The sequence below is a fragment of the Squalius cephalus genome (genome assembly GCF_949319135.1).
Source record: "Squalius cephalus genome assembly, contig: scaffold_42, whole genome shotgun sequence".
Classification (NCBI taxonomy): Eukaryota; Metazoa; Chordata; class Actinopteri; order Cypriniformes; family Leuciscidae; genus Squalius; species Squalius cephalus.
This window is the reverse complement of record NW_027645824.1, coordinates 363,526-391,449: the sequence shown is the minus strand read 5'-3', so window position 1 is coordinate 391,449 and position 27,924 is coordinate 363,526. Positions and strand designations below refer to the sequence as shown.

The 27,924-nt window shown below is 35.3% G+C and overlaps 1 protein-coding gene across 1 annotated transcript in view; it reads left to right on the top strand.

Annotated features, from left to right (window-relative positions):
- The window catches only part of LOC307154161 (pleckstrin homology domain-containing family G member 3), a 466,245-nt gene that overhangs the window by 257,514 nt on the left and 180,807 nt on the right, over positions 1 to 27,924 (top strand). The window lies entirely within an intron of this gene.

Below are 27,924 nucleotides of genomic sequence, written 5' to 3'. Positions count from 1 at the left end.
AGAAAGATGGTTAGAAAGAAAGAAAGAAAGAAAGATGGTTAGAAAGAAAGAAAGAAAGAAAGATGGTAAGAAAGAAGGAAAGAAAGAAGGTAAGAAAGAAAGAAGGAAGGAAGGAAAGAAAGAAAGATGGTTAGAAAGAAAGAGAAAGAAAGAAAGAGAAAGAAAGATGGTTAGAAAGAAAGAAAGAAAGAAGGAAAGAAAGAAGGAAAGAAAGAAAGATGGTAAGAAAGAAAGATGGTTAGAAAGAAAGAAAGAAAGATGGTTAGAAAGAAAGAAGGAAAGAAAGATGGTAAGAAAGAAGGAAAGAAAGAAAGAAAGAAAGAGAAAGAAGGAAAGAAAGAAAAAGATGGTTAGAAAGAAAGAAAGAAAGAAAGAAAGATGGTTAGAAAGAAAGAAAGAAAGATGGTAAGAAAGAAGGAAAGAAAGAAGGTAAGAAAGAAAGATGGTTAGAAAGAAAGAAAGAAAGAAAGATGGTTAGAAAGAAAGAAAGAAAGAAAGAAGGAAAGAAAGAAGGAAAGAAAGAAAGATGGTAAGAAAGAAAGAAAAAAAGAAAGATGGTTAGAAAGAAAGAAAGAAAGATGGTTAGAAAGAAAGAAGGAAAGAAAGATGGTAAGAAAGAAGGAAAGAAAGAAAGAAAGAAAGAGAAAGAAGGAAAGAAAGAAAAAGATGGTTAGAAAGAAAGAAAGAAAGAAAGAAAGATGGTTAGAAAGAAAGAAAGAAAGATGGTAAGAAAGAAGGAAAGAAAGAAGGTAAGAAAGAAAGAAGGAAGGAAGGAAAGAAAGAAAGATGGTTAGAAAGAAAGAGAAAGAAAGAAAGAGAAAGAAAGATGGTTAGAAAGAAAGAAAGAAAGAAGGAAAGAAAGAAGGAAAGAAAGAAAGATGGTAAGAAAGAAAGATGGTTAGAAAGAAAGAAAGAAAGATGGTTAGAAAGAAAGAAGGAAAGAAAGATGGTAAGAAAGAAGGAAAGAAAGAAAGAAAGAAAGAGAAAGAAGGAAAGAAAGAAAAAGATGGTTAGAAAGAAAGAAAGAAAGAAAGAAAGATGGTTAGAAAGAAAGAAAGAAAGATGGTAAGAAAGAAGGAAAGAAAGAAGGTAAGAAAGAAAGAAGGAAGGAAGGAAAGAAAGAAAGATGGTTAGAAAGAAAGAAAGAAAGAAAGATGGTTAGAAAGAAAGAAAGAAAGAAAGAAGGAAAGAAAGAAGGAAAGAAAGAAAGATGGTAAGAAAGAAAGAAAAAAAGAAAGATGGTTAGAAAGAAAGAAAGAAAGATGGTTAGAAAGAAAGAAGGAAAGAAAGATGGTAAGAAAGAAGGAAAGAAAGAAAGAAAGAAAGAGAAAGAAGGAAAGAAAGAAAAAGATGGTTAGAAAGAAAGATGGTTAGAAAGAAAGAAAGAAAGAAAGAAAGAAGGTAAGAAAGAAGGAAGGAAGGAAGGAAAGAAAGAAAGATGGTTAGAAAGAAAGAAAGATGGTAAGAAAGAAAGAAAGATGGAAAGAAAGAAAGAAAGAAAGATGGTAAGAGAAAGAAAGATGGTAAGAGAAAGAAAGAAAGAAAGAAAGAAAGAGAAAGGAGGAAAGAAAGAAAAAGATGGAAAGAAAGAAAGAAAGAAAGAAGGACAGAAAGAAAGAAAAAGATGGTTAGAAAGAAAGAAAGAAAGAAAGATGGTAAGAAAGAAAAAAGAAAGAAAGAAAGATGGTAAGAAAGAAGGAAAGAAAGAAAAAAAGAAAGAAAGAAGGTTAGAAAGAAAGAAAGAAGGTTAGAAAGAAGGAAAGAAAGATGGTAAGAGAAAGAAAGAAAGAAAGAAATATGGTAAGAAAAAGAAGGAAAGAAAGAAAGAAGGAAAGAAAGAAGGTTAGAAAGAAGGAAAGAAAGATGGTAAGAAAGAAAGAAAGAAAGAAAGAAAGATGGTAAGAGAAAGAAAGAAAGAAAGAAAGAAATATGGTAAGAAAGAAAGAAGGAAAGAAAGAAAGAAAGAAAGAAGGACAGAAAGAAAGAAAGAAAGAAAAAGATGGTTAGAAAGAAAGAAAGAAAGAAAGATGGTAAGAAAGAAGGAAAGAAAGAAAGATGGTAAGAAAGAAAGATGGTTAGAAAGAAAGAAAGAAAGATGGTTAGAAAGAAAGAAGGAAAGAAAGATGGTAAGAAAGAAGGAAAGAAAGAAAGAAAAAGAAAGAGAAAGAAGGAAAGAAAGAAAAAGATGGTTAGAAAGAAAGATGGTTAGAAAGAAAGAAAGAAAGATGGTAAGAAAGAAGGAAAGAAAGATGGTAAGAAAGAAGGAAAGAAAGAAGGTAAGAAAGAAAGAAGGAAGGAAGGAAAGAAAGAAAGATGGTTAGAAAGAAAGAAAGAAAGAGAAAGAAAGAAAGATGGTTAGAAAGAAAGAAAGAAAGATGGTTAGAAAGAAAGAAAGAAAGAAAGAAGGAAAGAAAGATGGTAAGAAAGAAAGAAAAAAAGAAAGATGGTTAGAAAGAAAGAAAGAAAGATGGTTAGAAAGAAAGAAGAAAAGAAAGATGGTAAGAAAGAAGGAAAGAAAGAAAGAAAGAAAGAAAGAGAAAGAAGGAAAGAAAGAAAAAGATGGTTAGAAAGAAAGAAAGAAAGAAAGAAGGTAAGAAAGAAAGAAGGAAGGAAGGAAAGAAAGATGGTTAGAAAGAAAGAAAGATGGTAAGAAAGAAAGATGGTAAGAAAGAAAGAAAGAAAGATGGTAAGAGAAAGAAAGATGGTAAGAGAAAGAAAGAAAGAAAGAAAGAAAGAAAGAAAGAGAAAGGAGGAAAGAAAGAAAAAGATGGAAAGAAAGAAAGAAGGACAGAAAGAAAGAAAAAGATGGTTAGAAAGAAAGAAAGAAAGAAAGAAAGATGGTAAGAAAGAAAAAAGAAAGAAAGAAAGATGGTAAGAAAGAAGGAAAGAAAGAAAGAAAGAAAGAAAGAAGGTTAGAAAGAAAGAAAGAAAGAAGGTTAGAAAGAAGGAAAGAAAGATGGTAAGAGAAAGAAAGAAAGAAAGAAATATGGTAAGAAAGAAGGAAAGAAAGAAAGAAAGAAAGAAGGAAAGAAAGAAGGTTAGAAAGAAGGAAAGAAAGATGGTAAGAAAGAAAGAAAGCAAGCAAGAAAGAAAGATGGTAAGAGAAAGAAAGAAAGAAAGAAATATGGTAAGAAAGAAAGAAGGAAAGAAAGAAAGAAAGAAAGAAAGAAGGACAGAAAGAAAGAAAGAAAAAGATGGTAAGAAAGAAAGAAAGAAAGATGGTAAGAAAGAAGGAAAGAAAGAAGGTAAGAAAGAAAGAAAGAAAGATGGTTAGAAAGAAAGAAAGAAAGAAAGATGGTAAGAAAGAAGGAAAGAAAGATGGTAAGAAAGAAAGAAAGAAAGAAAGAGAAAGAAAGAAAGATGGTTAGAAAGAAAGAAAGAAAGATGGTAAGAAAGAAGGAAAGAAAGAAGGTAGGTAAGAAAGAAAGAAAGAAAGATGGTTAGAAAGAAAGAAAGAAGGAAAGAAAGAAGGAAAGAAAGAAAGATGGTAAGAAAGAAAGAAAAAAAGAAAGATGGTTAGAAAGAAAGAAAGAAAGAAAGAAAGATGGTTAGAAAGAAAGAAAGAAAGATGGTAAGAAAGAAGGAAAGAAAGAAGGTAAGAAAGAAAGAAGGAAGGAAGGAAAGAAAGATGGTTAGAAAGAAAGAAAGAAAGAAAGAAAGAAAGAAAGAAAGAGAAAGAAAGAAATGGTTAGAAAGAAAGAAAGAAAGAAAGAAGTAAAGAAAGAAAGATGGTAAGAAAGAAAGAAAAAAAGAAAGATGGTTAGAAAGAAAGAAAGAAAGAAAGAAAGATGGTTAGAAAGAAAGAAGGAAAGAAAGATGGTAAGAAAGAAGGAAAGAAAGAAAGAAAGATAAAGAAGGAAAGAAAGAAAAAGATGGTTAGAAAGAAAGAAAGAAAGAAAGATGGTTAGAAAGAAGGAAAGAAAGAAGGTAAGAAAGAAAGAAGGAAGGAAGGAAAGAAAGAAAGATGGTTAGAAAGAAAGAAAGATGGTAAGAAAGAAAGAAAGATGGTAAGAAAGAAAGAAAGAAAGATGGTAAGAGAAAGAAAGAAAGATGGTAAGAGAAAGAAAGAAAGAAAGAAAGATGGTAAGAAAGAAAGAAGGACAGAAAGAAAGAAAAAGATGGTTAGAAAGAAAGAAAGAAAGAAAGATGGTAAGAAAGAAAGAAAGATGGTAAGAAAGAAGGAAAGAAAGACAGAAAGAAATAAAGAAAGGAAGAAAGAAGGTTAGAAAGAAAGAAAGAAAGAAAGAAGGTTAGAAAGAAGGAAAGAAAGATGGTAAGAGAAAGAAAGAAAGAAATATGGTAAGAAAGAAAGAAGGAAAGAAAGAAAGATAGAAAGAAAGAAAGAAGGAAAGAAAGAAGGTTAGAAAGAAGGAAAGAAAGATGGTAAGAAAGAAAGAAAGAAATATGGTAAGAAAGAAAGAAGGAAAGAAAGAAAGAAAGAAAGAAAGAAAGAAGGAAGGACAGAAAGAAAGAAAGAAAGAAAGAAAAAGATGGTTAGAAAGAAAGAAAGAAAGAAAGATGGTAAGAAAGAAAAAAGAAAGAAAGAAAGATGGTAAGAAAGACAGAAAGAAAGGAAGAAAGAAGATTAGAAAGAAAGAAAGAAAGAAGGTTAGAAAGAAGGAAAGAAAGATGGTAAGAAAGAAAGAAAGCAAGAAAGAAAGAAAGAAAGATGTAAGAGAAAGAAGGAAAGAAGGAAAGAAAAAGATGGTAAGAAAGAAAGAAAGAAAGATGGTAAGAGAAAGAAAGAAAGAAAGAAAGAAAGACAGAGAAAGAAAGAAGGAAAGAAAGAAAGAAAGAAAGAAGGAAGGAAAGAAAGATGGAAAGAAAGAAAGAAAGAAAGATGGTAAGAAAGAAAGATAGATAGATAGATAGATTAGTTAAAAAGAAAGAAAAAAGATAGATTAGTGAAAAAGAAAGATAGATTAGTTAGAAAGAAAGTTAGATTAGTCAGAAAGATAGATTAGTTAAAAAGAAAGAAAGAAAGAAAGATTAGTTAGAAAGAAAGATAGATTAGAAAGATAGATAGATTAGTTAGAAAGGAAAAGAAAAAAGAGATTAGTTAGTAAGAATGAAAGAAAGATAGATAGATAGATAGATAGATAGATTAGTTACAAAAGAAATATAGATTAGTTAAAAAGAAAGAATGAAAGAAAGATTAGTTAAAAAGAAAGAAAAAAGATAGATTAGTGAAAAAGAAAGAAAGATAGATTAGTCAGAAAGATAGATTAGTTAAAGAAAGAAAGAAAGAAAGAAAGAAAGTTAGATTAGTCAGAAAGATAGATTAGTTAAAAGAAAGAAAGAAAGAAAGAAAGAAATAATGATTAGTTAGAAAGAAAGAAAGATTAGTTAGAAAGAAAGATAGATTAGAAAGAAAGATAGATTAGTTAAAAAAAAGAAAAAGAAAAAAGAGATTAGTTAGTAAGGATGAAAGATAGATAGATTAGTTAGAAAGGATTAGATAGATAGATAGATAGATAGATAGATAGATGATAGATAGAAAAAAGATAGATTAGTGAAAAAGAAAGAAAGTTAGATTAGTCAGAAAGATAGATTAGTTAAAAAGAAAGAAAGAAAGAAAGATTAGTTAGAAAGAAAGATAGATAGATTTGTTAGAAAGAAAAAGAAAAAAGAGATTAGTTAGTAAGAATGAAAGATAGATAGATTAGTTAGAAAGAAAGAAAGATTAGATAGATAGATAGATAGATAGATACATTAGTACATTATTAGTACATAGAATAGTAGTTTAATTGAGTCTAGGGCTTCAGGGAGTTTAGATTTGAGTTTTTGGCTGGTACACTAATGGGCCACCGTAGTCTTGGCTCAATTTGAACAGTCTGCAATGTAAGTCTATGGGATTTTTATGGTATTTAATATTAATTTTTAAGAAAACTGAAACTCAAATCTGTCTGAAAAGATATAGCACACCAAGTCAGAACAGTATGAAGGTATGACCCGAGTTTGGTGGTCGTAGCTTTAACGGTCTAGGAGGAGATGAAGTCTAAAATTTGGCTCAGAAGAAGAAGAATAATAACTAGAAAAAAAAGTTTGTTGAGACAAACTTTAAGTTGGCTTGAGAAAGCCGGACCAGAGAGTTTGAAGAAGTTAAAAGTAGTTAGAAGTTTAAAGTAGTTAGAAGTTTGAAGTAGTTTGAAGTTTAAAGTAGTTTAAATTTTGATTGATAAATTAGTTAGAAAGAAAGAATAGTTAGAAAGAAAGAATAGTTAGAAAGAAAGAAAAGTTAGAAAGAAAGAAAGAAAGATTAGTTAGAAAGAAAGAATGAAAGAAAAAATAAAGAAAGATTAGGTAGAAAGAAAGAATGAAAGAAAAAAGAAAGAAAGATTAGGTAGAAAGAAAGAATGAAAGAAAAAAGAAAGAAAGATTAGGTAGAAAGAATGAAAGAAAGATTAGGTAGAAAGAAAGAAAGAAAAAGATTAGGTAGAAAGAAAGAAAGAAAGAAAGAAAGAAAGAAAGAAAGAAAAAAAGATTAGGTAGAAAGAAAGAGATTAGTTAGAAAGAAAGAATAGTTAGAAAGAAAGAATAGTTAGAAAGAAAGAAAAGTTAGAAAGAAAGAAAGAAAGATTAGTTAGAAAGAAAGACTGAAAGAAAAAATAAAGAAAGATTAGTTAGAAAGAAAGAATGAAAGAAAAAAGAAAGAAAGATTAGGTAGAAAGAAAGAATGAAAGAAAAAAGAAAGAAAGATTAGGTAGAAAGAATGAAAGAAAGATTAGGTAGAAAGAAAGAAAGAAAAAGATTAGGTAGAAAGAAAGAAAGAAAGAAAGAAAGAAAGAAAAAAAGATTAGGTAGAAAGAAAGAAAGAAAGATTAGTTAGAAAGAAAGAAAGAAAGAAAGAAAGATTAGTTAGAAAGAAAGAAAGAAAGAGAAAGATTAGGTAGAAAGAAAGAAAGAAAGAAAGAAAGAAAGATTAGGTAGAAAGAAAGAAAGACAGATTAGTTAGAAAGCAAGAAAGAAAGATAGAAAGAAAGATTAGTTAGAAAGAAAGAAAAGTTAGAAAGAAAGAAAGAAAGATTAGTTAGAAAGAAAGAAAGAAAGATTAGGTATAAAGAAAGAAAGAAAGAAAGAAAGAGAAAGAAAGAAAGAAAGAAAGATTAGGTATAAAGAAAGAATGAAAGAAAAAATAAAGAAAGATTAGGTAGAAAAAGAATGAAAGAAAAAATAAAGAAAGATTAGGTAGAAAGAAAGAAAGATTAGGTAGAAAGAAAGAAAGAAAGATTAGGTAGAAAGAAAGAAAGAAAGAAAGAAAAAGATTAGGTAGAAAGAAAGAAAGAAAGATTAGGTGAAAGAAAGAAAGAAAGAAAGAAAGAAAGAAAGAAAGAAAGAAAGAAGAGAAGAAAGATTAGGTAGAAAGAAAGAAAGACAGATTAGTTAGAAAGCAAGAAAGAAAGATAGAAAGAAAGATTAGATAGAAAGAAAGAAAAGTTAGAAAGAAAGAAAGAATGAATGAAAGATTAGTTAGAAAGAAAGAAAGAAAGATTAGGTATAAAGAAAGAAAGAAAGAAAGATTAGGTAGAAAGAAAGAATGAAAGAAAAAATAAAGAAAGATTAGGTAGAAAGAAAGAATGAAAGAAAAAATAAAGAAAGATTAGGTAGAAAGAAAGAAAGATTAGATTAGGTAGAAAGAAAGAAAGAAAGATTAGGTAGAAAGAAAGAATGAAAGAAAAAATAAAGAAAGATTAGGTAGAAAGAAAGAATGAAAGAAAAAATAAAGAAAGATTAGGTAGAAAGAAAGAAAGATTAGGTAGAAAGAAAGAAAGAAAGAAAGAAAGAAAGAAAGAAAAAGATTAGGTAGAAAGAAAGAATGAAAGAAAAAAGAAAGAAAGATTAGCTAGAAAGAAAGAAAGAAAGATTAGTTAGAAAGAAAGAAAGAAAGAAAGAAAGATTAGGTATAAAGAAAGAAAGAAAGAAAGATTAGGTAGAAAGAAAGAAAGAAAGAAAGAAAGAAAGAAAGATTAGGTAGAAAGAAAGAAAGGAAGATAGAAAGAAAGATTAGTTAGAAAGAAAGAAAAGTTAGAAAGAAAGAAAGAAAGATTAGTTAGAAAGAAAGAAAGAAAGATTAGGTATAAAGAAAGAAAGAAAGAAAGAAAGAAAGATTAGGTATAAAGAAAGAATGAAAGAAAAAATAAAGAAAGATTAGGTAGAAAGAAAGAATGAAAGAAAAAATAAAGAAAGATTAGGTAGAAAGAAAGAAAGATTAAGTAGAAAGAAAGAAAGAAAGAAAGAAAGAAAGAAAGAAAAAGATTAGGTAGAAAGAAAGAAAGAAAGAAAAAGATTAGGTAGAAAGAAAGAATGAAAGAAAAAAGAAAGAAAGATTAGCTAGAAAGAAAGAAAGAAAGAAAGATTAGTTAGAAAGAAAGAAAGAAAGAAAGAAAGATTAGGTATAAAGAAAGAAAGAATGAAAGAAAGAAAGAAAGAAAGATTAGGTAGAAAGAAAGAAAGATTAGGTAGAAAGAAAGAAAGGAAGATAGAAAGAAAGATTAGTTAGAAAGAAAGAAAAGTTAGAAAGAAAGAAAGAAAGATTAGTTAGAAAGAAAGAAAGATTAGGTAGAAAGAAAGAAAGAAAGAAAGAAAGAAAGAAAGAAAGAAAGATTAGGTAGAAAGAAAGAATGAAAGAAAAAATAAAGAAAGATTAGGTAGAAAGAAAGAAAGAAAGAAAGAAAGAAAGAAAAAGATTAGGTAGAAAGAAAGAATGAAAGAAAAAAGAAATAAAGATTAGCTAGAAAGAAAGAAAGAAAGATTAGGTAGAAAGAAAGAAAGAAAGAAAGATTAGAAAGAAAGAAAGAAAGAAAGAAAGATTAGGTAGAAAGAAAGAAAGAGAGAAAAAGATTAGGTAGAAAGAAAGAATGAAAGAAAAAAGAAAGAAAGAAAGAAAGAAAGAAAGATTAGGTAGAAAGAAAGAAAGACAGATTAGTTAGAAAGCAAGAAAGAAAGATAGAAAGAAAGATTAGTTAGAAAGAAAGAAAAGTTAGAAAGAAAGAAAGAAAGATTAGTTAGAAAGAAAGAAAGATTAGGTATAAAGAAAGAAAGAAAGAAAGATTAGGTAGAAAGAAAGAATGAAAGAAAAAATAAAGAAAGATTAGGTAGAAAGAAAGAAAGAAAGAAAGAAAGAAAGAAAGATTAGGTAGAAAGAAAGAAAGAAAGAAAAAGATTAGGTAGAAAGAAAGAATGAAAGAAAAAAGAAAGAAAGATTAGCTAGAAAGAAAGAAAGAAAGATTAGGTAGAAAGAAAGAAAGAAAGAAATAAAGAAAGAAAGAAAGATTAGGTAGAAAGAAAGAAAGAAAGAAAGAAAGAAAGAAAGAAAGAAAGAAAGAAAGAAAAAGATTAGGTAGAAAGAAAGAATGAAAGAAAAAAGAAAGAAAGATTAGGTAGAAAGAAAGAAAGAAAGATTAGGTAGAAAGAAAGAAAGAAAGAAAGATTAGGTAGAAAGAAAGAAAGACAGATTAGTTAGAAAGCAAGAAAGAAAGATAGAAAGAAAGATTAGTTAGAAAGAAAGAAAAGTTAGAAAGAAAGAAAGAAAGAAAGATTAGTTAGAAAGAAAGAAAGAAAGAAAGAGAAAGAAAGAAAGAAAAAAGCAAGATTAGTAAGAAAGAAAGAAAAAAGAAAGAAAGATTAGTTAGAACGAAAGAAGAAAGAAAAAAAAGGTTAGTTAGAAAGAAAGAAAAGTAAGAAAGAAAAAAGAAAGATTAGTTAGAAAGAAAGAAAGAAAAGTAAGCAAGAAAGAAAAGAAAGATTAGCTAGAAAGAAAGAAGAAAGATTGTCTAGAAAGAAAGAAAGAAAAAAGAAAGAAAGATTAGTTAGACAGAAAGAAAAAAGAAAGATTTGTTAGAAAGGAAATAAAGATTAGTTAGAAAGATTAGATAGAAAGATAAGTTAGAAAGAAAGATTTGAAAGAAGAAAGATTATTTAGAAAAGAAAGAAAGAAAGATTAGTTAGAAAGAAAGATTGATTGATTAGTTAGAAAGAAAGAAGAAATATTAGTTAGAAAGAAAGAAAGAAAGAAAGAAAGAAAGATTGATTAGTTAGAAAGAAAGAAGAAATATTAGTTAGAAAGAAAGAAAGAAAGAAAGAAAGACTAATTAGTTAGAAGGAAAGATAGATCAGTGAGATAGAAAGAAAAAAGATTGATTAGTTAGAAAGAAAGAAAGAAAGAAAGATGGATTAGTTAGAAAGAAAGATAGATAGATTAGTTAGAATGAAAGAAAGATAGATTACTTAGAAAGAAAGATAGATTAGTTAGAATGAAAGAAAAAAAGATATATTAGTAAGAAAGAAAGGTGATTAGTTCGTTAAAAAGAAAGAAAGATGGATTATTTAGTTAAAAAGAAAGACAGATTAGTTAGTTAAAAAGATAGATAGATAGATAGATAGATAGATAGATAGATAGATAGATAGATAAGGTTTGAAGATAGATAGATAGATAGATAGATAGATAGATAGATAGATAGACAAGGTTTGAAGATAGATAGATAGATAGATAGATAGATAGATAGATAGATAAGGTTTGAAGATAGATAGATAGATAGATAGATAGATAGATAGATAGATAGATAGATAGATAGATAGATAGAAAAGGTTTGAAGATAGTTAGATAGATAAATAAGGTTGAAGATAGATAGATAGATAGATAGATAGATAGATAAGGTTTGAAGATAGATAGATAGATAAGGTTTGAAGATAGATAGATAGATAGATAGATAGATAGATAGATAGATAGATAGATAAGGTTTGAAGATAGATAGATAGATAGATAGATAGATAGATAGATAGATATATTAAGAATGGTAGTTTAATTGAGTCTAGGGCTTCAGGGAGTTTAGATTTGAGTTTTTGGGTTGTGCACTAATGGGCCACCGTAGTCTTGGCTCAATTTGAGCACTCTGCAATGTAAGTCTATGGGATTTTTATGATTTTTAATTTATTAATTTTTAAGAAAACTAAAATTCAAATCAGTCTGAAAAGATATAGCACACCGAGTCAGAACAGTCTGAGTGTCTGTGCCAAGTTTGGAGTATGTAGAGTTAAAGCTCTAGGAGGAGTTAGAGTTGTAAATTTTTCCGCTCATAAAAAGAATAATAATAATACGTTTAAATAGGATTTCAGTAAGTTGGCTTTCTCAAGCCAACTTAATAAGTTTAAGTACAATATCAGTAAGTTGGCTTTTCCAAGCCAACTTAATAAGTGATCGTTTCACTGGATAAGACCCTTATTTCTTGACTGGGATTGTGTCGAGCATTTGAAGCTGCACTGAGAGACATTTGAACCTTCTTTGAACATTTGTAAAGCTGGTTGCCAATGAAGACCATTATAAATCCTGGAATGTTTTCCTCAAAAACCTTAATTTCTTTTCAGTTGAAGAAAGAAAGACATGGATATCTTGGATGAATCAATTATCAGCAAAAAAATTTTGAGGATGAACTAATCCTTTAAGGTAGTAACTTCTGGTGTGTGTGTGACTGTGTGTGAGTGAGTGAGTGTGTGTGTGTGTGTGTGTGTGTGTGTGTGTGTATGTGTGTGTGTGTGTGTGTGTGTGTGTGAGAGAGTGAGTGTGTGAGAGAGTGTGCGAGTGAGTGTGTGAGAGTCACCACTGCCCCTCAAACAGACATAATTTCTGTCACCGCAAACAAACACACACACACATTAACGCATACCTTTTATGCCCCCAAACAGGGTATGCAAACAACACCCACATCCCCCCGTCTCTCTCTCTTGCCAACACTAGCCAGTAAACTCACCTGACCTGAACTACATCTATGCGATAATGTTGTGAGGTGAGGGAGATGAGTTAAGGCCCATTCACACCAAGGACGATAACTATAAAGATAACGATAAAGATATAATTCTAAAAATCGTTCTCCATATTAAAGAATAACAGAGTTCACACCACAACTATAACGATAAAGATATGAGGAACGATATCGTTGGGATCACTTTCAGAACGATTTTTTTCCAGCTGTTGAACGATAAAACACTGACAGCCAATTAGATTCCACTCTAATTTAAAGGTCTCGCGCATTTAAAATGGATCTGGATCATCCGGGCGCGCGCGTGCTTAGAATAAAAAGACCGTTATCGGTCGTTGGTGTGGACACATATATAGTTATCTTTATCGTTATCTTTATAGTTATCGTGCTTGGTGTGAACGGGCCTTTACAGTTCACCCAACAATAAAGATGACCTGAAAGTCACTATCAGAGCAAGCCTATCCATTTCTCTCCCACTTATTAGGGCCCGAGCACCGATGGTGTGAGGACCCTCTTGGAATTGCTCTGTTTATTAGGGCCCAAGCCCTGAAAGGGCGAAAGGGCATCGGGGTTGCGGTGCCACCGGCTTGGGCCCGTAATCGCTGCTCGCAGCTATATTTAGGGCCCAAGCCCTGAAAGGGCGAAGGCCCTATTGTTTTCGGTAGGATTATTGTTTATTAGGGCCCAAGCCCTGAAAGGGCGAAGGCCCTATTGTTTTCGTTAGGATTATTAGGGCCCAAGCCCTGAAAGGGCGAAGGCCCTATTGTTTTCGGTAGGATTATTTATTATTATTATTATTATTAGGGCCCAAGCCCTGAAAGGGCGAAGGCCCTATTGTTTTCGTTAGGATTATTATTAGGGCCCAAGCCCTGAAAGGGCGAAGGCCCTATTGTTTCCGGTAGGATTATTTATTATTAGGGCCCGAGCACCGATGGTGTGAGGACCCTCTTGGAATTGCTCTGTTTATTATTAGGGCCCAAGCCCTGAAAGGGCGAAGGCCCTATTGTTTTCGGTAGGATTATTAGGGCCCAAGCCCTGAAAGGGCGAAGGCCCTATTGTTTTCGGTAGGATTATTGTTTATTATTATTAGGGCCCAAGCCCTGAAAGGGCGAAGGCCCTATTGTTTTCGGTAGGATTATTGTTTATTATTAGGGCCCAAGCCCTGAAAGGGCGAAGGCCCTATTGTTTCCGGTAGGATTATTTATTATTATTAGGGCCCAAGCCCTGAAAGGGCGAAGGCCCTATTGTTTTCGGTAGGATTATTGTTTATTATTATTATTATTTTATTTTTTTCTACTTCTTGGGCACTTTTGGGGCCCTTAACATGCTCAAAAACTCTTGAAATTTTGCACACACGTCAGAACCTGCGGCCATCAGGGCCGGACTGAAGCTGGTACCCGGGCGTGGCACGGGGGCTCGACAGCGCCCCCTGGAATGGTGTCTGAAAAATTGGTCCATAAATCAAACACGCTTGCATGTAATAATATGAAACTCAGTCCACATATAGATCTCATCAGAAACTTCAGCAGTGTATTCGTTGTAAGAGGCCGATTGAAATTGGATGAAACTCGACAGACACATAACACTTATTAGCCAGTAGACATGTGAAAAGTTTCAGAAATGGGCGTGGCAGGGGGGTTCAACAGCGCCACCTTGAACAGGGTCTGAAAACTTGGTCCATATATCAAACACGCTTGCATGAATTAATATGAAACTCGGTACACATATAGATCTCATCAGGCCGAACAACTTTCCCTCTGTCAAGTTTCACGCCAGCCCAACAGGAAGTCGGCTATTATGGGATGTTTGGAAAACGCTTGCTGTGGAATGTGAAGTACTCCTCCTAGAGAATTCATCCCATCCCCACCAAACTCGGTGTGCATGAAGTCAAGACATTGAGGATGCTAAATTGCGGATGGATTTTTGATATTTCGAACGGTTTGGCCGTGGCGAGGAAACGAATTTATGGCGAGAAAAGAGAAACACGAAGTGGAATAACTTCTGCATACATTAACTGATCTTGATGAAACTTCAGCAGTGTGTTCGTGGTAAGAGGCCGATCAGATGGATGTAGCTATTGTGAGTCAAAGTTATAGCGCCACCAACTGGCAGCAGGAAGTGTGTCACTTTCAACATGCTTTTGACAAAAGTGGGGGGGTTAGTTTTAACTACAGTAAAAAAAAAAATTGTTTGTATATTGTTCTCATCAAGCCGGACAACTTTCTAATTTACATTCATTAGCTCCAGCCATCAGGAAGTCAGATATTTTGGTCTGAATGTGGATTTTTTTTGCTAAATCAGCCTCTGAATTTTTAGCCACTCCTCTTAAACTATTTATTTTATTCCCACCAAACTTTTTCAACATGATGAAAATACATTAAATATGCTAAATTGTGAATGGATAATAAATATCTTAAACGGTTTTGCTATGGCGAGGGATTAAAGTAATGTCCAAAAAGGAAACACTAAAAATCTTCTAAAAATGTAATTATATACCATTTATTTCTATATAAAAGTATACAAATATCACAACTAAACCCATTTTATTCTGTTTTTGCAATTCAAGAAGAATGAAAAAGTTAAAAACAGGCTATTTAGTGCTATTTGGTTAAACAAAAAAGCAAACATAGGGCTATACTGCCCTCTTGTGTCCAAAAGTACATCAAAATAGTATATAAAACTTTTTACCAGGTAGGCCAATATTGTATTTAAATATACATTTATTAGGTATGTGTCTGAGGATATTTTCCCACCGGTTAATCGACGTGTAACACCGCTGGGGGCTTTTGAATTGCCAACTTAAAAACGAAAGTAAAATATGTTAGTCCGCACTGACATTGATAGTGGTTGAGCGAGCGTTTCAAATGAATTCCTATAGAAGTAGGAATTAACTGAAAAACGTTCACTCTGTTCTGCTCGTTCCTCACCGTGGATGCGCACCGTTTTAAATCGCTAATATGAGCATTTTAGTTTAATTTTAAAATTAGCACCTTTTGGGGGGAGGATTGCTTGAAATTATTTTACAAAAGCACAATGTTGTGTTTTATTGCGACTGTACACAAATATAAGTTAACACTTTGCAGTTTGAATGTCGTCCTGTATAATGACGGAGTATGTTTTTTTTTTTCAATCGCACCCACGCCACACACACACACACACACACGGTTTACTATCTTTGTTGGGACTCTCCATAGACTTAATGGTTTTATACTGTACAAACTGTATATTCTATCTCCTCACACTAACCCTACCCCTAAACCTACCTATCCCAGAAAACTTTCTGCATTTTTACATTTCCAAAAAAAACTCATTCTGTATGATTTATAAGCTTGTTTACCCATGGGGACCTCTATTTAGGTCCCCACTGTGACACGAGTCCCCATGAGTCGGTGTGCATTCAGGTTGAAGTCCCCACCGGGATAGAAAAACATGAACACACACACACACACACACACACACACACACACACACACACACACACACACACACACACACACACACACACACACACACACACACATTCCAGCATTGTAATCTTGACATCGCTGCCTGTTCATTATAGCCTTCATAAAATATAATAATAAAATAGTCAACCTAACATAAAAATTACACTGCTCTAAATAGTCAGTAGTACAATTCATACATTCACAGTAAGCACCGCTCCACTGTGATGTTTCCAAGCACATTTTTGCGCTTGTGAGGAGGATGATTTTTTCCATCGATATTGGAACATGAGTGAAGAACAAAGCCTATAATAAAGAATAGTTTAGCATCCAAATACATCGCAAATGTTGAAACAAGAGGGTTACGTGAGCCCAACACTGCTTTCTTTCATTTTTATTTTTACATTAAATTTAAAGGATTTGTTGTGGAATATTTTGAGTGTATCATAAAATCAGAATAAGGTAAGTCAAGTAATATTTTTGGTCTTTTATATATATATATATATAAATATAGCTGCGAGCAGTGATGAAGGGCCAAAGCCGGCGGTACCGCCACCCCGGTGCCTTTAGGTAACTAAAGGCACCGGGTTGCGGTGCCACCGGCTTGGGCCCGTAATCGCTGCTCGCAGCTATATTTAGGGCCCGAGCACCGATGGTGTGAGGACCCTCTTGGAATTGCTCTGTTTATTATTAGGGCCCGAGCACCGATGGTGTGAGGACCCTCTTGGAATTGCTCTGTTTATTAGGGCCCGAGCACCGATGGTGTGAGGACCCTCTTGGAATTGCTCTGTTTATTATTATTATTATTAGGGCCCGAGCACCGATGGTGTGAGGACCCTCTTGGAATTGCTCTGTTTATTATTATTAGGGCCCGAGCACCGATGGTGTGAGGACCCTCTTGGAATTGCTCTGTTTATTAGGGCCCGAGCACCGATGGTGTGAGGACCCTCTTGGAATTGCTCTGTTTATTATTAGGGCCCGAGCACCGATGGTGTGAGGACCCTCTTGGAATTGCTCTGTTTATTATTATTATTATTATTCTTCTCCGCATTGAATTGCATTTTTGAGGGCCTAAACATGCGCGAAAACTCACGAAACTTTGCACACGCGTCAGAACTGGCGAAAATTTACATCTGATATAGGTTTCAGAATTGGACGGGGCAAAATGGCTCGATAGCGCCACCTATAAAAGTTCAACGGAGTGCGCCTCCCGCAACGTTCAACGTACGTGCACGAAATTCGGTACATACGTGTAATGACCTAATACCTACAAAAAAGTCTCTTGGAGCATAGCCCTAAACACAACAGGAAGTCAGCCATTTTGAACTTCCTCTCAGATTTTTGTGCAGTTTTTGCCATTTTCAGGCCTCGTACTTTAACGAACTCCTCCTACAGTTTTAATCTGATCATCTTCAAATTTGGTGAGTGTAATCTTAAGGCCTTTGCGACGTTAAATTGCGAAGATCTTGAGTTTTCGTCGAAGGGCGGGTCCTCGGCGGCCTGACAAATTTCGATGTTTCGCCATGAAACAGGAAGTTGCTGTAACTCAGGCATGGAATGTCCAATCTGCCCCAAACTTCACACGTTTGATAAGAGTTATGTCCTGAACACATGACCATGCTCATATTCAGTTATAGTCATAGCGCCACCTGCTGGCAACAGGAAGTGACATGTTTAACACTGTTATGGACTCCTAATAACATATAAAAAAGTGCCAGCAAGTGCTAAACATGCTAACAACATACTAGAAGCATGCTAAAACATGCTAGCAAACTCTTAGCTAAGTGCTAAAGCATGCTATTATTGCAATTAAATAGGAATTTGCTGTAACTCAGGCATGGAATGTCCAATCTGCCCAAAAATTCACACTTTTGATAAGCGTTCTGTCCTGAACACATCTACATGAGAATATTCAGTTATAGTAATAGCGCCACCTACTGGTAACAGGAAGTGTCATGTTTAACACGTTGATGCCATTCTAGCAACATGTTAAAAATGCCATTGACTTCTAAACATGCTAGAAACATGTTAAAACATGCTAGCAATACTTAGCTAAGTGCTAAAGCATGCTAATTCAATGAAACAGGATGTTGTTGTTACGCAAGAAGGCAATGTCCATTCTGCACCAAACTTCACACTTTTAATAAACGTTCTGTCCTGAACACATGACCATGCTCATATTCAGTTACAGTCATAGTGCCACCTGCTGGCAACAGGAAGTGACATGTTAAACACTGTTGTGGACATATAAAAACATATAAAAAAAGTGCCATCAAGTGCTAAACATGCTAACAACATACTAGAAACATGCTAAGACATGCTAGCAAACACTTAGCTAAGTGCTAAAGCATGCTATTGCTGCAATTAAATAGGAATTTGCTGTAACACAGGCATGGAATGTCCAATCTGCCCCAAACGTCACACGTTTGATAAGAGTCATGGCCTGAACACATCTACATGAGAATATTCAGTTATAGTAATAGCGCCACCTACTGGTAACAGGAAGTGTCATGTTTAACACGTTGATGCCGTTCTAGCAAGATGTTAAAAATGCCATTGACTTCTAAACATGCTAGAAACATGTTAAAACATGCTAGCAAAACTTAGCTGAGTGCTAAAGCATGCTAATTCAATGAAACAGGATGTTGTTGTTACTCAAGAAGGCAATGTCCAATCTGCCCCAAACTTCACACTTTTGATAAGCGTTCTGTCCTGAACACATGACCATGCTCATATTCAGTTACAGTCATAGCGCCACCTGCTGGCAACAGGAAGTGACATGTTAAACACTGTTGTGGACTCCTAATAACATATAAAAAAGTGCCAGCATGTGCTAAACATGCTAACAACATACTAGAAACATGCTAAAACATGCTATCAATCACTTAGATAAGTGCTAAATCATGATATTACTGCAATTAAATGGGAATTTGTTGTAACACAGGCATGGGATGTTCAATCTACCCCAAACTTAATATGTAACATGCAAGAAACATGCTAGCAACACTTAGCTAAGTTCTAAAGCATGCTATAAAAGCTCAAGGAAGTTGTTGTAACTTAAGCATAAAATGTCCAATCTACCCCAAACTTCACACATTTGATAAGAGTTATCTTTTGAACACATGTCCATGCTCATATTCAGTTATAGTCATAGCGCCGCCTGCTGGCAAAAGGAAGTGACGTTTAACACTGTTCTGGACTCCTAATAACATATAAAAAAATGCCAGTAGGTGCTAAATATCCTACCAACATACTAGAGACATGCTAAAACATACTAGCAAACACTTAGCTAAGTGCTAAAGCATGATATTACTGCAATTAAATATGAATTTGCTGTAACTCAGGAATGCAATGTCCAATCTACCCCAAAATTAATATGTAAAATGCTAGAAACATCATAAAACATGCTAGAAATGCTAAAGGAAGTTGTTGTAACTCAAGCATACAATGTCCAATCTGCCCCAAACTTCACATGTTTGATAAAAGTCCTGCACTGAACACATCTACATAGCAATATTCAGATATAGACATAGCCCCAACTACTGGCAACAGAAACTGACATGGTTAACACAGTTATGCAGTACTAACAACATAATTATTGTGTACTAAGCATGCTAGAAACACAATAAACATGCTAGCAACACTTAGCTGAGTCATGAAGCATGCTATTATCACCATTATACAAAACATTTTGTAACTGACTTTGACATACTCTTACTATATATACCTCCTTAAATGTACATTGCCCAACCATGCTCTGTCTTCCTAAAGCCACCGAGTGTTGATGGCACGGGTGCGAGGGCCCTTTCATCGTTGCTTGCAGCTTTAATTAGGGCCCGAGCACCGATGGTGTGAGGACCCTCTTGGAATTGCTCTGTTTATTATTATTATTATTATTCTTCTCCGCATTGAATTGCATTTTTGAGGGCCTAAACATGCGCGAAAACTCACGAAACTTTGCACACGCGTCAGAACTGGCGAAAATTTACATCTGATATAGGTTTCAGAATTGGACGGGGCAAAATGGCTCGATAGCGCCACCTATAAAAGTTCAACGGAGTGCGCCTCCTGCAACGTTCCACGTACGTGCACGAAATTCGGTACATACGTGTAATGACCTAATACCTACAAAAAAGTCTCTTGGAGCATAGCCCTAAACACAACAGGAAGTCAGCCATTTTGAACTTCCTCTCAGATTTTTGTGCAGTTTTTGCCATTTTCAGGCCTCGTACTTTAACGAACTCCTCCTACAGTTTTAATCTGATCATCTTCAAATTTGGTGAGTGTAATCTTAAGGCCTTTGCGACGTTAAATTGCGAAGATCTTGAGTTTTCGTCGAAGGGCGGGTCCTCGGCGGCCTTACAAATTTCGATGTTTCGCCATGAAACAGGAAGTTGCTGTAACTCAGGCATGGAATGTCCAATCTCCCCCAAACTTCACACGTTTGATAAGAGTTCTGTCCTGAACACATGGCCATGCTCATATTCAGTTATAGTCATAGCGCCACCTGCTGGCAACAGGAAGTGACATGTTTAACACTGTTATGGACTCCTAATAACATATAAAAAAGTGCCAGCAAGTGCGAAACATGCTAACAACATACTAGAAGCATGCTAAAACATGCTAGCAAACTCTTAGCTAAGTGCTAAAGCATGCTATTATTGCAATTAAATAGGAATTTGCTGTAACTCAGGCATGGAATGTCCAATCTGCCCCAAACTTCACACTTTTGATAAGCGTTCTGTCCTGAACACATCTACATGATAATATTCAGTTATAGTAATAGCGCCACCTACTGGCAACAGGAAGTGTCATGTTTAACACGTTGATGCCATTCTAGCAACATGTTAAAAATGCCATTGAGGTCTAAACATGCTAGAAACATGTTAAAACATGCTAGCAATACTTAGCTAAGTGCTAAAGCATGCTAATTCAATGAAACAGGATGTTGTTGTTACTCAAGAAGGCAATGTCCAATATGCGCCAAACTTCACACTTTTAATAAACGTTCTGTCCTGAACACATGACCATGCTCATATTCAGTTACAGTCATAGTGCCACCTGCTGGCAACAGGAAGTGACATGTTAAACACTGTTGTGGACATATAAAAACATATAAAAAAAGTGCCAGCAAGTGCTAAACATGCTAACAACATACTAGAAACATGCTAAAACATGCTAGCAAACACTTAGCTAAGTGCTAAAGCATGCTATTGCTGCAATTAAATAGGAATTTGCTGTAACACAGGCATGGAATGTCCAATCTGCCCCAAATTTCACACGTTTGATAAGAGTCATGGCCTGAACACATCTACATGAGAATATTCAGTTATAGTAATAGCGCCACCTGCTGTCAACAGGAAGTGACATGTTTAACACTGTTGTGGTCTCCTAATAACATATATAAAAGAGCCAGCAAGTGCTAAACAGGTTAGCAACATACTAGAAACATGCTAGCAAACACTTAGCTAAGTGATAAAGCATGCTATTACTGCAATTAAATAGGAATTTGCTGTAACTCAGGCATGGAACGTCCAATCTGCCCCAAACTTCACATGTTTGATAAGAATCATGGCCTGAACGCATGCCTATGCTCAAATTCAGTTATAGTAATAGCGCCACCTACTGGCAACAGGAAGTGACATGTTTAACACGTTGATGCCGTTCTAGCAACATGTTAAAAATGCCATTGAGTTCTAAACATGCTAGAAACATATTAAAACATGCTAGCAATACTTAGCTAAGTGCTAAAGCATGCTAATTCAATGAAACAGGACTTTGTTGTTACTCAAGAAGGCAATGTACAATCTACCCCAAACGTCACACGTTTGATAAGAGTTATCTCTTGAACACATGTCCATGCTCATATTTAGTTATAGTCATAGCGCCACCTGCTGGCAACAGGAAGTGACGTTTAACACTGTTCTTGACTCCTAATAACATATAAAAAAATGCCAGTAGGTGCTAAACATCCTACCAACATACTAGAGACATGCTAAAACATAATAGCAAACACTTAGCTAAGTGCTAAAGAATGATATTACTGCAATTAAATATGAATTTGCTGTAACTCAGGCATGGAATGTCCAATCTGCCCCAAACTTCACACTTTTGATAAGCGTTCTGTCCTGAACACATGACCATGCTTATATTCAGTTACAGTCATAGCGCCACCTGCTGGCAACAGGAAGTGACATGTTTAACACTGTTGTGGACTCCTAATAACATATAAAAAAGTGCCAGCAAGTGTTAAACATGCTAACAACATACTAGAAACATGCTAAAACATGCTAGCAAACTCTTAGCCAAGTGCTAAAGCATGCTATTATTGCAATTAAATAGGAATTTGCTGTAACTCAGGCATGGAATGTCCAATCTGCCCCAAACTTCACACTTTTGATAAGAGTCATGGCCTGAACACATCTACATGAGAATGTTCAGTTATAGTAATAGCGCCACCAACTGGCAACAGGAAGTGACATGTTTAACACGTTGATGCCGTTCTAGCAACATGTTAAAACATGCTAACAATGCTTAGCTAAGTTCTAAAGAATGCTAATTCAATGAAACATGACTTTGTTGTTACTCAAGAAGGCAATGTCCAATTTGCACCAAACTTCACACGTTTGATAAGAGTTCTGTCCTGAACACACATCCATGCTCATATTCAGTTATAGTCATAACGCCACCTACTGGCAACAGAAACTGACATGGTTAACACAGTAATGCAGTACTAACCACATAATTATTGTGTACTAAGCATGCTAGAAACAGACTGAACATGCTAGCAACACTTAGCTGAGTCATGAAGCATGCTATTATCACCATTATACAAAACATTTTGTAACTGACTTTGACATACTCTTACTATATATACCTCCTTAAATGTACATTTCCCAACCATGCTCTGCCTTCCTAAAGCCACCGAGTGTTGATGGCACGGGTGCGAGGGCCCTTTCATCGCTGCTTGCAGCTTTAATTATTATTATTCTTCTCCGCATTGAATTGCATTTTTGAGGGCCTAAACATGCGCGAAAACTCACGAAACTTTGCACACGCGTCAGAACTGGCGAAAATTTACATCTGATATAGGTTTCAGAATTGGACGGGGCAAAATGGCTCGATAGCGCCACCTATAAAAGTTCAACGGAGTGCGCCTCCCGCAACGTTAAACGTACGTGCACGAAATTCGGTACATACGTGTAATGACCTAATACCTACAAAAAAGTCTCTTGGAGCATAGCCCTAAACACAACAGGAAGTCAGCCATTTTGAACTTCCTCTCAGATTTTTGTGCAGTTTTTGCCATTTTCAGGCCTCGTACTTTAACGAACTCCTCCTACAGTTTTAATCTGATCATCTTCAAATTTGGTGAGTGTAATCTTAAGGCCTTTGCGACGTTAAATTGCGAAGATCTTGAGTTTTCGTCGAAGGGCGGGTCCTCGGCGGCCTTACAAATTTCGATGTTTCGCCATGAAACAGGAAGTTGCTGTAACTCAGGCATGGAATGTCCAATCTGCCCCAAACTTCACACGTTTGATAAGAGTTCTGTCCTGAACACATGGCCATGCTCATATTCAGTTATAGTCATAGCGCCACCTGCTGGCAACAGGAAGTGACATGTTTAACACTGTTATGGACTCCTAATAACATATAAAAAAGTGCCAGCAAGTGCTAAACATGCTAACAACATACTAGAAGCATGCTAAAACATGCTAGCAAACTCTTAGCTAAGTGCTAAAGCATGCTATTATTGCAATTAAATAGGAATTTGCTGTAACTCAGGCATGGAATGTCCAATCTGCCCCAAACTTCACACTTTTGATAAGCGTTCTGTCCTGAACACATCTACATGATAATATTCAGTTATAGTAATAGCGCCACCTACTGGCAACAGGAAGTGTCATGTTTAACACGTTGATGCCATTCTAGCAACATGTTAAAAATGCCATTGAGGTCTAAACATGCTAGAAACATGTTAAAACATGCTAGCTAATGTTAAAACATGCTAGCAATACTTAGCTAAGTGGTAAAGCATGCTAATTCAATGAAACAGGATGTTGTTGTTACTCAAGAAGGCAATGTCCAATATGCGCCAAACTTCACACTTTTAATAAACGTTCTGTCCTGAACACATGACCATGCTCATATTCAGTTACAGTCATAGTGCCACCTGCTGGCAACAGGAAGTGACATGTTAAACACTGTTGTGGACATATAAAAACATATAAAAAAAGTGCCAGCAAGTGCTAAACATGCTAACAACATACTAGAAACATGCTAAAACATGCTAGCAAACACTTAGCTAAGTGCTAAAGCATGCTATTGCTGCAATTAAATAGGAATTTGCTGTAACACAGGCATGGAATGTCCAATCTGCCCCAAATTTCACACGTTTGATAAGAGTCATGGCCTGAACACATCTACATGAGAATATTCAGTTATAGTAATAGCGCCACCTGCTGTCAACAGGAAGTGACATGTTTAACACTGTTGTGGTCTCCTAATAACATATATAAAAGAGCCAGCAAGTGCTAAACAGGTTAGCAACATACTAGAAACATGCTAGCAAACACTTAGCTAAGTGATAAAGCATGCTATTACTGCAATTAAATAGGAATTTGCTGTAACTCAGGCATGGAACGTCCAATCTGCCCCAAACTTCACATGTTTGATAAGAATCATGGCCTGAACGCATGCCTATGCTCAAATTCAGTTATAGTAATAGCGCCACCTACTGGCAACAGGAAGTGACATGTTTAACACGTTGATGCCGTTCTAGCAACATGTTAAAAATGCCATTGAGTTCTAAACATGCTAGAAACATATTAAAACATGCTAGCAATACTTAGCTAAGTGCTAAAGCATGCTAATTCAATGAAACAGGACTTTGTTGTTACTCAAGAAGGCAATGTACAATCTACCCCAAACGTCACACGTTTGATAAGAGTTATCTCTTGAACACATGTCCATGCTCATATTTAGTTATAGTCATAGCGCCACCTGCTGGCAACAGGAAGTGACGTTTAACACTGTTCTTGACTCCTAATAACATATAAAAAAATGCCAGTAGGTGCTAAACATCCTACCAACATACTAGAGACATGCTAAAACATAATAGCAAACACTTAGCTAAGTGCTAAAGAATGATATTACTGCAATTAAATATGAATTTGCTGTAACTCAGGCATGGAATGTCCAATCTGCCCCAAACTTCACACTTTTGATAAGCGTTCTGTCCTGAACACATGACCATGCTTATATTCAGTTACAGTCATAGCGCCACCTGCTGGCAACAGGAAGTGAGATGTTTAACACTGTTGTGGACTCCTAATAACATAAAAAAGTGCCAGCAAGTGTTAAACATGCTAACAACATACTAGAAACATGCTAAAACATGCTAGCAAACTCTTAGCCAAGTGCTAAAGCATGCTATTATTGCAATTAAATAGGAATTTGCTGTAACTCAGGCATGGAATGTCCAATCTGCCCCAAACTTCACACTTTTGATAAGAGTCATGGCCTGAACACATCTACATGAGAATGTTCAGTTATAGTAATAGCGCCACCAACTGGCAACAGGAAGTGACATGTTTAACACGTTGATGCCGTTCTAGCAACATGTTAAAACATGCTAACAATGCTTAGCTAAGTTCTAAAGAATGCTAATTCAATGAAACATGACTTTGTTGTTACTCAAGAAGGCAATGTCCAATTTGCACCAAACTTCACATGTTTGATAAGAGTTCTGTCCTGAACACACATCCATGCTCATATTCAGTTATAGTCATAACGCCACCTACTGGCAACAGAAACTGACATGGTTAACACAGTAATGCAGTACTAACCACACAATTATTGTGTACTAAGCATGCTAGAAACAGACTGAACATGCTAGCAACACTTAGCTGAGTCATGAAGCATGCTATTATCACCATTATACAAAACATTTTGTAACTGACTTTGACATACTCTTACTATATATACCTCCTTAAATGTACATTTCCCAACCATGCTCTGCCTTCCTAAAGCCACCGAGTGTTGATGGCACGGGTGCGAGGGCCCTTTCATCGCTGCTTGCAGCTTTAATTATTATTCTTCTCCGCATTTAATCACATTTTTGAGGGCCTAAACATGCTCGAAAACTCACGAAACTTTGCACACGCGTCAGAACTGGCGAAAATTTACATCTGATATAGGTTTCAGAATTGGCCGCGGCAAAATGGCTCGATAGCGCCACCTATAAAAGTTCAACGGAGTGCGCCTCCTGCTATGTTCCACGCACGTGTACGAAATTCGGTACATACATGCAAGGACCTCATACCTACAAAAAAGTCTCTTGGAGTGTAGCCCTAAACACAACAGGAAGTCAGCCATTTTCAACTTCCTCTCAGATTTTTGTGCAGTTTTTGCCATTTTCAGGCCTCGTACTTTAACGAACTCCTCCTACAGTTTTAATCTGATCATCTTCAAATTTGGTGAGTGTAATCATAAGGCCTTTGCGACGTTAAATTGCGAAGATCTTGAGTTTTCGTCGAAGGGCGGGTCCTCGGCGGCCTGACAAATTTTGATGTTTCGCCATGAAACAGGAAGTTGCTGTAACTCAGACGTGGAATGTCCAATCTGCCCCAAACTTCACACTTTTGATAAGCGTTCTGTCCTGAACACATGACCATGCTCATATTCAGTTACAGTCATAGCGCCGCCTGCTGGCAACAGGAAGTGACATGTTTAACACTGTTGTGGACTCCTAATAACATATAAAAAAGTGCCAGCAAGTGCTAAACATGCTAACAACATACTAGAAACATGCTAAAACATGTTAGCAAACACTTAGCTAAGTGCTAAAGCACGCTATTACTGCAATTAAATAGGAATTTACTGTAACTCAGGCACGGAATGTCCAATCTGCCCCAAACTTCACACGTTTGATAAGAGTCATGGCCTGAACACATCTACATGAGAATATTCAGTTATAGTAATAGCGCCACCTACTGGTAACAGGAAGTGTCATGTTTAACACGTTGATGCTGTTCTAGCAACATGTTAAAAATGCCATTGACTTCTAAACATGCTAGAAACATGTTAAAACATGCTAGCAATACTTAGCTAAGTGCTAAAGCATGCTAATTCAATTAAACAGGATGTTGTTGTTACTCAAGAAGGCAATGTCCAATCTGCGCCAAACTTCACACTTTTGATAAACGTTCTGTCCTGAACACATGACCATGCTCATATTCAGTTACAGTCATAGTGCCGCCTGCTGGCAACAGGAAGTGACATGTTTAACACTGTTGTGGACTCCTAATAACATATAAAAAAGTGCCAGCAAGTGCTAAACATGCTAACAACATACTAGAAACATGCTAAAACATGCTAGCAAACACTTAGCTAAGTGCTAAAGCATGCTATTACTGCAATTAAATAGGAATTTGCTGTAAATCAGGCATGGAATGTCCAATCTGCCCCAAACTTAACACGTTTGATAAGAGTCATGGCCTGAACACATCTACATGAGAATATTCAGTTATAGTAATAGCGCCGCCTACTGGTAACAGGAAGTGTCATGTTTAACACGTTGATGCCGTTCTAGCAACATGTTAAAAATGCCATTGACTTCTTAACATGCTAGAAACATGTTAAAACATGCTAGCAAAACTTAGCTAAGTGCTAAAGCATGCTAATTCAATTAAACACGATGTTGTTGTTACTCAAGAAGGCAATGTCCAATCTGCGCCAAACTTCACACTTTTGATAAGCGTTCTGTCCTGAACACATGACCATGCTCATATTCAGTTACAGTGACATGTAACATGTAACATGCAAGAAACATGCTAGCAACACATAGCTAAGTTCTAAAGCGTGCTAGAAATGCTAAAGGAAGTTGTTGTAACTTGAGCATACAATGTCCAATCTACCCCAAACTTCACACGTTTGATAAGAGTTCTCCTGAACACAAGTCCATGCTCATATTCAGATATAGTCATAGTGCCGCCTGCTGGACACAGGAAGTGACGTTTAACACTGTTCTGGACTCCTAATAACATATAAAAAAAGTGCCACCAACTGTTAAACATGTTAGCAACATACTAGAAACATGCTATCAAATACTTAGCAAAGTGTTAAAGCATGCTTTACTGCAATTAACTCAGGCATGCAATGTCCAATCTACCCCAAAATTAATATGTAATATGGTAGAAACATCATAAAACATGCTAGAAATGCTAAAGGAAGTTGTTGTAACTCAAGCATACAATGTCCAATCTGCCCCAAACTTCACATGTTTGATAAAAGTCCTGCATTGAGCACATCTACATAGCGATATTCAGATATAGACATAGCCCCACCTACTGGCAACAGAAACTGACATGGTTAACACAGTAATTCAGTACTAACCACATAACTATTGTGTACTAAGCATGCTAGAAACATACTAAACATGCTAGCAACTACTATATATACCTCCTTAAATGCACATTGCCCAACCATGCTCTGTCTTCCTAAAGCCACAGAGTGACGATGGCACGGGTGCGAGGGCCCTTTCATCGTTTCCCTCGTGTGGGGAGATGAGTGCGGAGACAAATTGCCCAGGCCTCACGTCTGCTGAAAATAGATGTCAGATATTTGCAATATCGTGGGTGAAGATTTGCCGTGGAGTCCTCTAATGCCCGATGGTATGAGGCCTCAAGTTCTCCTGGATTTCTTGCATACACCATAGCCTTGAA